Source organism: Trematomus bernacchii, unplaced genomic scaffold, assembly GCF_902827165.1.
Source record: "Trematomus bernacchii unplaced genomic scaffold, fTreBer1.1, whole genome shotgun sequence".
Taxonomy (NCBI): domain Eukaryota; kingdom Metazoa; phylum Chordata; class Actinopteri; order Perciformes; family Nototheniidae; genus Trematomus; species Trematomus bernacchii.
This window is the reverse complement of record NW_022987739.1, coordinates 26,080,302-26,092,696: the sequence shown is the minus strand read 5'-3', so window position 1 is coordinate 26,092,696 and position 12,395 is coordinate 26,080,302.

Sequence of the window (12,395 nt, the reverse complement as noted above, 5' to 3'; positions counted from 1 at the left end):
GATAGGATTAGTCAGAGGCCACAGGGTTGTGTGTGTGTGTGTGTGTGTGTGTGTGTGTGTGTGTGTGTGTGTGTGTGTGTGTGTGTGTGTGTGTGTGTGTGTGTGTGTGTGTGTGTGTGTGTGTGTGTGTGTGTGTGTGTTTGTCACTGAGTCCTCAAACCAAAAACTTTGGTTTATGAGGAACGCATTTTGGTATTTTATATTTTCACTTTGACTTTTTGAATTGATTGTAAAACTGTTGTTCCAAAAGAAATGTGAACAGCAGGGAGGTTGCTGTAAACAGTTTGTCTCTCTTATAAAAACAAATGAACACTTGTATGTGAATAAGTGGTGGAAATCCTGCTCTAATGGTTCTCAAAGCAAGGTCCCTCCCTAAATAAAAAATGTTCACAGCTTTTCACTATTTGGAGCTCAAACTGAGAGCCAGGACACATCACCTAACATCAGCGTTTGACCTCAGTAATGATGTTGTGGCTAAATAAATACAAACCCCTTCAGTCGGGTCCCAAACTATTCTTGAAAGCCTTTCCAGAAAAGGAGGATTTTAAAGCAACATGTTATTCACCATGTTTTTGGTCACAAGTCCCATATGCACATGCACATGTCTGCATTCTTGTTGCCAAATAGTGTAGCAATCGTAGACATGTTTTACAATCTCACTGCCTACATTTTTACAAGAAGGGTTACACAATGAGCAGTACGTTTATAGCCAGAACATCAGCACATCTGTCTTAAATACAGTATCAAATCTCTTCCACAGGCCATCTATTACTGTGATACTCTGTGTTTTGCAATATGTATGAACCCTGCTTAAGGCACCTCTGTATTATTGTGCCATAGACATTGTTATTGTTGTTCCCCCTTGTGCATTTCTAAGTTACATTGCATAATTTAGTAATAGTTACACAATTTCAAACCACTATAAGTTGACAGAAGTCCCAGGTAACTGCCAGCCCCATCTTTAAAGCATTACACCAGTGGTTTAAAATGTTTAACCCCGTTAGTTACAAACCTTGCAGGCATTACTGCTTAATGTTTTGCTGACTGACGAATGTGTTTTTCCTAACTTCCAAGCATTCACTGGTTTTATGTCAGTGCAATATGAACATCAACTTGCATTGCCTTTAATGTACTGAGTATAAATACCAGAAGATGATTAATGGTTAAAGTACAAAAAACACCTGTTATATTAAAATAAAATAAGAAGTGTCTGTCAATTCGTTGTTAAAAGTTGCTCAATAACCGTTCATCATAGGTGGATCATGTCGGGGTTTAAGCATCTGCTGCCTCTTGGATAAGAGCTCCTCTCAGGTTCACATATTGCTCGTCTCACAACTCAATCACGAGTGGAGCTCTTTGTTTTTCAATATGTAATCGTATATCACTTTGTCTGTCATTACATGAAAGGAACGCAGTTTACATCAACGTCCCCTAAATCTCCCCAGATTAGCCAGATGCCAGGAGGCTGTGTGGAGGCAGCAGGTTGTGTTTGGACTGTTGTTGGTCAGTGGTTTGTGTGTGTGTGTGTGTGTGTGTGTGTGTGTGTGTGTGTGTGTGTGTGTGTGTGTGTGTGTGTGTGTGTGTCTGTGTGTCTGTGTGTGTGTGTGTGTGTGTGTGTGTGTGTGCGCTACTGGCAGGAGGTCCGGTTATTGACAGAGGGATTACGGCGAGCTCGGAGTTCAAGCCTCTGCGCTGACAGACAACTCGCCCCAGAGACAGAACACACACTCTGGAAACACACCTCGCTGCGCCCTCACCTGACCCTGGTGTGTGTTTTTATCACGGTGATGATCAGGCACCACTGCCGTCTTTATCAAGTTTATCATTCTCACTTTATTCTGAGGATTCATCTGTATTTTAAAGACATCAGATGACAATTGAATTGACCCATCATGCCTGCAGTAATGCCTGTTATTGATGATATAGAAAGTCCAGTGTGTATGATATTCATTCTAAAATGAAATTCTGCACAAGAAAAAAGCTGAAAAAAGTAGTCTGAATAAGTTCACTTGGTAGAAAAATGCATTGCGGTTCCTTTGTAGAGTTTACAACCAACAAAAAAAACATATATAGTGAACCCCTGCCCCTTTAAAAAACGGTGTAGACCACAGCGATATATCAGTCTGCTGTTAAGAGAAATCTGGAGCAATACTTCACTAAGAAACAAAATACTGCTCTGTTTATCCCCGAAATGAAATGATTGACAGCTCACTATTCTTTCTGGGTGGTCTCTAGTTTGTGGTGGTAGTGGTGGTGGTGGGGGTCTCTGTGCTACACTCTTAGCTATTTTTCATCACTCGTTTTCCCCCACACTTTAAATGGAATAGCCACATTACGCAGGTCATGTGTTCCTCAGCCGGCCGATCTGACGTGTATCACACAGAAAGTCACTCCTTTAAAGAGACACTCTGCACTCTTTAAACATCCGTCTGGATATTATGACAGATTTGTCCATGGGTCACTCTGGAGAACCTGCTAGCTGTGAGCGACAAATACATACATATATATGCAGCCAATTAAATCGCTGAAATATTGCATTCAATAACATCTGGCTTTGTAAGATCTTTAACAGGTAATTCCATCTTCAACTTGATATCAGTTATTTTGTTAATCACGATTGTTCAACAGGATTAGGTCATCGCCAGATTTTTGCGGGGGTTAAAGATATGGCAACAATAAAATATATATAGTCTATGATTTCCAGTGATTCCCCACTTTGCAAATACTTGTACGTTTGTGAATTTGAAGAGAAAGGCCGTGTACGTTTTGGAGAACTAATATGGGTTTACATTCATATATTTTGACGAATAATACAAATTGAAGTCGTTTTTCTACTTTTGTCATTTATAATACTTTCTCACATGATACCTGCCTCTTCAACTAGGCTGCATTGGGTCATTCAATTGAAGGGAAATTGGCATTTAAAGAAGGTTTGGTAACTCTGGATTTCTCATGTTTGCATGATACAAAGATACATAGAGTCTGTGGCTCTTTGTAGTGTAGCAGGCTGCTGTCTGGCTCAGAGGGACCATCTTCTTCTTCTGAGAGAAGAGGCTCACGTTACTGCTTATGCAAGATCTGTTAGAGCTGTTTCAGTTTGAAATAAAGACACAGTCTATTTACGAACTGTAGAAGGATGCCTAAGGAAGGATGCTCCGTCATAATCATGCAAAAATCATGGTGAACACATGGTGAAGCTCTCGGTAAATCCTTGTCGGACCATACAGTCTGGAAGCCATCGATGGAAGCGTCGTCCTCAGATAAATCCTGGTGCTGCCATGTTTCTGTAAAATAAATCAAACTACACACCATTAGCCGGCTTTAGCATTATTAGCTTCTCCCTGTTGTAAACAAGTTAGCCATGTGGTTGCTGCTTAACAGTGCCTTGATGCACAACAGCAGCAACTCAACGGCGAATAAAACTAACAAAATATATATCAATAAGGGCGTTTAGAGAGGGCTTTATAAGTAAGAAATAGCAGCTTTTGTCCGAAAAAATAACAAGCTCAAATAAGAAAGCTAAAAGTTGAAAATAGCTAGCAGGCTCAACAGGCTGCAAATTCGACCCATGGGCACCAGAAACGGATCACCTGGGCTGTAGTGGCTGAGAATGGAGAGTTGAACTTCCATATTTCCTAACTCAATCAACATGGCAGCCGCCTCATCACAGGCGTGCTCCTTGCTCCAGACTAATAACCATATCCTTGCTAAAGGCTTAAAACAGTGATTAACCTCGTCCCCTCTAAGTGTGGCCCCTCCTCCAGCTGCAGGGCTTCACCAGCGACCACACTTCACAGACATTCCTCACATTGTTCCTCATTCTGTCCCATTATTCCTCGTTTCCTCTCGCTGGGCCCACGGTAGTTTTGACACCTTGATCCAATGCTAGACCAAACACAGAGCTGGTCACGGCTCAGGATGATCCACTGATCATGTCTGTCTCTGAGCCTGAGGACCCCGGGGTCAACGGGGTCAACAGACCTCCTCAGTGAAGCCAGTAATTGGCTGTGTGTTTGGGTTTGTGTTCAACTACAACATCAGTGAGTCTGCAGAGAAACAAAGAGGGAAGCAGGGATCTGATATTTTAGACAGGTGGGTTTTTATAAACAGGTGTATTAAATATTCAATATCTTTACTTACATATTAATAATCAGGTTTATCAGTCATCCTTTAATTTACTTTCTTCTTTTTAACCTACTCTGGGACATATATTAATTGTACTTATTTGCTATTTAACACTCAACACTCACTGTTTGACAATAATGAAAGCCTAACATTATATCAGGTTCAGGTTTTGTGTTTGTACCCATAGGTAGATTCAGTTATCTATCCTGACACCTTTTTTTGCTTTAGGAAAGCATAATGGAAGTACTCCATGCTCCATTAAACACTATAAACACTAGAATATATGATTACAAATATATATTTTTGGTCATTTTGGGATTTATGACCTTACTGATTTGCATTTCTTGCAAAAATTGCAGATAAACTAGTTTTCGGCTGCATTTAAATGTGTTTGTCTGAGCCATGACACTAGTGAGATATATGAAATAATAATAGTTATACTTAAATATAATTGTTTTTCCTGATGGACATGACACTGTTGCCCATATTTCTCTCATAAAAAGCATCATTTGAAATACTATTGATCCCAATGATTGGCTCTCATCTTGACTTTTTATTCCACTCTCAATAACGTCTCGTGTTTTTGAAAAACAATTTACTGGAAGATTTACGATACTGTCGGGGCTTGGACGAACACTTTGACTCAAGACGTGAAAGTGTGTTTTGATGCGTGCAGAGTATTTATGATGTGTGCCTCTGCCTCCAGATTTGTGGAATTATATAGTGAGTAAGAAAACTTTGCAGGCCAATTGTGCCATTGGTGTTTATGGATTTTCACAGGAAATACCGTAAAAGTAAATAGTCCGAGGCCTTCTCAGGAAAATATGAGTTGGAGCTCTGAAGCAGTGACAGTCCAACCGTCTCGCCTCTCAGCGGTTTGACTATTATTCATGAACAAATAGTTTCTGTCCGTGGCTTTCTTTTGCTGCATGGATTAAGTTAGTGTTTTCTCACACAGGAAATTGCATGTCTGTCAGGAGGATTGTGGGTCAGCGTCCTGCTCGTAAATCACGGCTCTAACGGTGACCACGTACTAACTTCATGTTACACGAAATGGATCGCTCCCTTTTGTTATGCAAACTTGTTATTTTCCTCAGGTTATGCCACATTTGACAAAAAATCCCTGAACTCCTTTCCAGCAACGTTCACATTTCTCCAGCCTGATTTTCCTTTTTCTTCTGCAAATGAATCCCTTTTTCCTTTTTAATGAGCTCTCATTAGACTCATTGGACTTTTTTCTAACACTTATTGCCTCTAACTTCCCATTGTTCCAAAAAAACACAACATAATAACACAGATTAAGCCTTTAGTTAGCATCCAGTCATTTCTTCATTGCGCCAGAAGCACCCTGTAAATCCTGGACTGTTGTTAAAGTGTTTTTGGAGCAAAATCGTAGAAAAAGTGGGCTCGATTTTTGTATTTATTTTCTGTGTTTAATTGGACAAATGAATAGCATTCCAGTCCGGGAGCATAGTGGCATTATTGTTCTCGGAGAATAAACACAGAAGGGTCCTGCGTGGACTATAAAACTCCAGAATAAACAGCTCTCTCAAAGCCCAGTATTGAATGTCTGTTTATGACTTGTAATATGAAGTGCAGAGCTCTAAAATCACTAATTACATCAGCTACGTGGATTTCTGCTGAGAGCTCCTAAAAGGGGTATTGGTGGCGTGCGTGCGTGCGTGCGTGCGTGCGTGCGTGCGTGCGTGCGTGCGTGCGTGCGTGCGTGCGTGCGTGCGTGCGTGCGTGCGTGCGTGCGTGCGTGCGTGCGTGCGTGCGTGCGTGCGTGCACATAATAAGGTCTAATCTGTTTGTGGCCTTTCTGGCAGTCTCAAACCTAACCAAATAGTCTGGTCTACTCTTTTCTGCAATAGTTCGTCCATTTCCTCTGTCTTCATTTTATACCTGCTGCAGTATTACGAGCCTACGTGTGTGTGTGTGTGTGTGTGTGTGTGTGTGTGTGTGTGTGTGTGGTGTGTGTGTGTGTGTGTGTGTGTGTGTGTGTGTGTGTGTGTGTGTGTGTGTGTGTGTGTGTGTGTGTGTGTGTGTGTGTGTGTGTGTGTGTGTGTGTGTGTGTGTGTGTGTGTGTGTGTGTGTGTGTGTGTGTGTGTGTGTTGTGTGTGTGTGTGTGTGTGTGTGTGTTGTGTGTGTGTGTGTGTGTGTGTGTGTGTGTGCCGACAGAGGGCTGACCTCGGTGCAGCGCGGGAGGAAAAAAATAGTTTCCTCTCCCCTGATCTCTGCAGACTCTGGTTATTAAAACATGTTTCCCTCTTCCGTTGAGATGAGAGGAGGTGAGCTCCGACCCCCCCCCCCCCCCCCCCCCAACACGTGCAGGGAACACTTCTCAGACGCCATTAAAACCCTGACATGGAACGGAAAAGTCATAAAGAATCAGATAAAACACTTCTTTAGTGGCTTACTTGGTAGATCTATTGTTGGATTGATTGAACGTGTTGGATTTAGTTAAGGCAGATTTTTCACTCAAGAAACCACAATATTAAGGTCACATAACAAGAAAAACGCCATTTGTGACTTCATCACGACTTGTGACTCAATCATCAGAATAAAATAAACAACATGTGTTGATGTTTGTTGATTTTAACCCTTGCACAATTAGCAACTTTAGCTGCAAGTCCTCGAACTTCAAGGCGTTTATTTCTTTGGATGATGACGATTTAAGCTCAAACTTCCTGCATTTGCATTCCTCTTTATGAAACTAGCTGCGTACGAGGAGAACCATCACACAAACAAACATCAAGGCCTGAAGTGTGAAAGGTCTGAGGACAGCGGCGGGTGGAAAGAGAGCAGAGAAGGGAAACATTCATGGCCGTATGTGTGCAGCGGTTCAGTCCTGCTGGCTGCCTCTGCATGCACCATCACCTCATCACTCAGCGCCCCCCCCCCCTCCTACTGCTGCATTACGGCTGCGTCTCATCAGAACGAGCCGCCACCTCATATCTCAGCGCAGGTATGGTCTCATTCATGAGTGCTGGACACAGATTTAACACGAGGCCCGGCGCTGGGTGACTGGCGGGTGACTGGCGACTGATGGACGGCGCTCCCACCGAGCTGAGGTCATCGCAGACAGAGCAAAATGTTCTGCTGAGAAATGTTTCTGGACATAAGAAGCTTTTTTTGATGAGCCAGTTGGCCTGGTGGATTTTGAAGCAACACAATGTGAGAATTTGGATTTTTTTTTGGGGGGGCGATTTAACGTCCCTAAAGTTTCAGAGTAGAACTGCTCCAATTAGTAGAGGAAGAATTACTGGACAATAATGTTTTTTTAACTATTTTGGTAATCGATTCATTATTTAATCAAAAGTAGGAAATGGAAAACTTCAAGATTTTTAAGTAGATTGCTTGAGTAAATGTACTTACATTCTCTTCACAACTGGTAGCTTTAGGCTTTATCTGTAGTTCAGGAGGTCAGATAGTTACCTGTACTGACCAGGGAAGGTCAAATATGTACCTGAAGTCACAATTCACTTTTTAAAGCTGCTTTTGGTCTACATTATTTGACCAAACTGTTCACATGTTAGAAGCAGCTGGGACTCCCAGCTACTGAAGCCAGTCCCCAACTCCGGGGACTTCCGGCCGGGGACTTCGGGTGGCAGTATACGCCGTGAAGTTGTTTGCGGCCTGCCAGTAAACCCAAAGCAGAAGAAGACGAAGTGACTTCAGCGGCTCATTTGCGTAATCTTCCCTCAGGGAAAAGTACTCCGGTGTGAACGCGATTGATACTAATGGCGCATTTCCACTACACGGTCGGCCTCGGCCACACTCGGTACGGCTCGGTACGGCTTGGCCGCGTTGGGCCTTAACAGGGCCGACTCACTTCATGCTGCGCTTCCATTACAGTTTAGGAACTGGGGTAGTTACTATAGTAACGCAGTGTAGGCGGAGCCGTGACGTCATCTTCAATGAGAAATCCAGAAACACAACACAGCCGTTAGCTGTGAGCACTCAGAGCTCACAGCTCCTTATATATGTTCAGAAACTCGACAAAAGTTAAACAAGTACACACCACAGACTGCCTGTGTCATGGTGAATACAGTCGCTGCCTTATTTATGTCTGTATAGGCCGTTGTTGTGAGTGTGGACGGTCGGGGCATATACTGCGTTAGCTTAGCCAATCTCCATCTAGAAAAACACGAATTTTAAAAGGTTTTTCGCCTGCCGTCTGTCTGCAGACTTGACAAAGCATTAATTCATGGTTTTTACTAACCGGTATCAGTATGTTGTTACTTCGGCATCATTTTGAAACGTGTATTACAATTAAATCACGGTCAAATATGTCCATCTTGTTGTAGTTCTAGCCCTCTTGCCAGCGCTCCTCTCTCTAGTTTAGCATACTCAGCCCGACTCAGCCCTGTTTGTTGGCCCCGATAGAACCACAATTTTCTAGGGCCAGAAAAGAGGGGAAAAAGTGGCCCTGCGCCGTGCCGCGCCGGAACGAGGCCTAGTGGAAGCACAACCAAAAAAGGGGACGGCACGACACGGCACGCTTAAAGCGAGCTACGCGCTGCAATGGAAATGCGCCATTAGTGCCCTGGGGTAATAAGTGCCGGGGCACTAAGTACGGCAAAGTACTTGGTGTGAAAGGTGTTACTCAATTTTCAAATACTCAGTACTTTATCCCCTGCCCCGTCTGTGGCTCTCTTTTCTATCAAAGATGTTGGTTTTAAAAATAGAGACATAGACATAGAAAAGACACATTTCCTTTAATTTAAAAAAAAGTTTTTTGTCTACGTGAACTGCAGTTTAAAGCAAATTGAAAAAATAAAGAAAACAGTGATTTTAATGTGGATTATTTTCAGTTGCGGATTAAAAAGTAATTTATGCTCTTATCGTATTTTTATAAATCTATAAATCTGACATATTCCTATTTGCCTTTTACAGGATACCACTAATATAAGATCCTGTTGTGCTGCATTACATTTAATTTAAAGGGGACCTATCATGCAAAATGCACTTGTTGATGTCTTTTATACATAAATGTGTGTCCCCGGTGTGTCGGGAACTCACGCAGCTTCAGAAAATAAAACCCTCTCTCTTTTCCTCCGTACCCAAATCTCTAAAAACGGGGGTACAACAGAGCTGATCCAGATTTACGTCCGATATGACGTAATATCGGAAATGTGGACCCACAGCACTATCAGAAAAGCTGCTATCAGAAACAATGCCCGACTGTTTTGGACGTAATATGGTCGGTGTTTACATTAGCATCGCTAACACTCAGAGCTAACCTGTACTGGAGAGCATGTGTGTGAAGAAGCAGGAAATAAAAAGGAACTCACCTTGTGGTATAACCGGCAAGAGAGAAAGCCTTTGAGCTCCATACTGTTTCAGAAATAATCCTTGATAATCCATGATATGGTGTTTCATCACCGCAGTATTTAGTTTAGACAGTAGCTGCCGGGTCCCGCATGAGCTCAGCCCCCTCCTATTTTTTTATAATTTTTTTTTTAAAGCTTTATACCCAAGATCAGCACTTTTGAAACAGGAAGTGAAATAGAGGGATATGAGGCATGGCTAGAATGGGTGATCTGTTTGGTATTTTGAGCAAAACACTTCATAGACATGTTTTTTATATATTTGTATATATCTGAGACCTATGCTATTGCCTAAAAATAGCATGATAGGTGCACACATATATTTCATGTATAAGTTATTTACACTCTGTATTCCACCATTCCCTAATTATTATAATTTTTATTTTACCTTTATTTTACCAGGATATGTCTCAGTATCAGTCTCAGTAAAAAATCCACCTTGAAAAAAATCAATCAATAAATTACACTTATCTTTTCACCCACCTCCTGAGTTGGTCAGAGTAGCAGAGCGAACAGAGTCAGTGTTGCTGTAACCGGAGTCCTGTCACTGCCAACAGCATCTATCTGTGGGGGGGTCAAACACATTTATAGCTCGTATCAAATTCACCGGCCACCAAATCAAGTCAGCAGCTCGGGGCTGATGGTATCCTGCAGTATATAATATCCAGCAGAGCGCACGATGACAGACTATAGCAGCGTGCACCACAGAGTAACACTATCTCCTGTCCGTCAAAACCTAATGCAAATACAGCCTGTAAAATAACACTCTGTGCTGTTGGGTGGGGGGGGGGGCTCTGCTTCCAGGGAGAAAGTCCTGTGGGTGACTTGTTTGGAATAAACAGTGTAAGGAGTAACACAGGGCACGTTTATTTATATAGCACATTTTAACACAAGTGCTTCACAAAAAAGATTAAAAGTGCAATAGAAACACATAATAAAATCACATTTAACTACATTTTAAAAAAGTAATTAAAAAAACTAAAATAGATAATTATAATGAACACTATGTATAGCTTTTGAAGAAGAGATAAAACCTACAAAACTCCTCTAAAAATGTTATGGCAGTAAGCAGTCTTAATGATTATGTATAGGAAAAGGAGGCATTACTTACACACTCTTATCTACACTGTTTACGCCACAATTATACATGTATTTTTCTTAATCATTTCATTTGAAAGAGTTGTTTATTAAAGGTCATGTTTCAACAAGATGCTTCTTTAACAAACACACATGGTGTCTGCAGGAAAATGTGTCCCTGTGCCGATGAGCTGTGATGTGCTGTTAGTGCTCGGTGAGGACATAAGAGAGGACCTCAGTGTCTCTGAGTGTCTCTCTGTGTCTCTCAGTGTCTCCGAGTGTCTCTCTGTGTCTCTCAGTGTCTCTGAGTGTCTCTGAGCGTCTCTCTGTGTTTCTGAGTGTCTCTCTGTGTCTCTCAGTGTCTCTGAGCGTCTCTCATTGTCTCTGAGCGTCTCTCATTGTCTCTGAGCGTCTCTGAGTGTCTCTGAGTGTCTCTCAGTGTCTCTGAGTGTCTCTGAGCGTCTCTCAGTGTCTCCGAGTGTCTCTGAGTGTCTCTCAGTGTCTCTGAGCGTCTCTCATTGTCTCTGAGCGTCTCTGAGTGTCTCTGAGCGTCTCTGAGTGACTCTGAGTGTCTCTCTGTGTCTCTGAGTGTCTCTCAGTGTCTCCGAGTGTCTCTCTGTGTCTCTCAGTGTCTCTCTGTGTCTCTGAGTGTCTCTCATTGTTTCTGAGTGTCTCTGAGCGTCTCTGAGTGTCTCTCTGTGTCTCTCAGTGTCTCTCTGTGTCTCTGAGTGTCTCTTATTGTCTCTGAGTGTCTCTGAGCGTCTCTCAGTGTCTCCGAGTGTCTCTGAGTGTCTCTGAGTATCTCTGAGTGTCTCTCTGTGTCTCTGAGTGTCTCTGAGTGTCTCCGAGTGTCTCTCTGTGTCTCTGAGTGTCTCTCTGTGTCTCTGAGTGTCTCTGAGTGTCTCTGAGTGTCTCTGAGTGTCTCTGAGTGTCTCTCTGTGTCTCTGAGTGTCTCTCTGTGTCTCTGAGTGTCTCTGAGTGTCTCCGAGTGTCTCTGAGTGTCTCTGAGTGTCTCTCCTCTGTCTGATCTGAGCGCTGCAGCAGGTGTCTGGAGGAGTGTGAGCTCTCAACATGGAGCAGGGAATCTGGAGCTTGTTTAAGAAAAGGCAAGACTGCCATCTAGTGACTCAAAGCAATGTACTGACATGGTGGTGCATTCAAGTGACATCTTTTGAAAAACAACTTTATTTTTGTAGATTGCATTTTAGGGGAATACAAATGCAAAATAGAACTGAGCAGACAAGTCCCCACTGGTTATTCAATACACATCCAATCGTTGTTAGTTTACTTTTAAGTGTTACTTTCCCAATAGTCCCAGAAAGGAGAGACATCAAATAACACCAACAGGACGTTGAATGAGGATCTTATGGACCTCAAGTCAATCTCAGTCTCTGCCCATGTAAAGCCACTGAGTAAATACATCTTAAAGAGAAAAGGAAATGGTAATCAAAACCTTAACTTCATCATAAAAAAATAATTTGACCACAGCATTTTATTTCCAACATGTCGTGTCGTTTTTGTTTTACTTACATTGTATTTCCATGTAATTAGTTTTGACCATGTAAAGTACTTTGAAACGTTCTAGAGGTTGTTTTCTACACAACTTGAATATCTCTAAGAGCTGAAGTCTGTTCTGAAAACTTGCTGTGTACTAACTCTGAGTAAAAGTCAAAGATGTGTGAAGCTTGAAGAATCATTTCCTTTGCCATTCATAGCACATGTATAGTTGGATAGGATAGTTGCTTATACATGTTCTCTTAATGGACTAATTGAATAATCAACTTGTAACTTCAGCTGTTCTTGTATAAACCGTTGGGCAGCAGGTTAATGTAAAACAACAATCATTTCATAAGCTCTTAA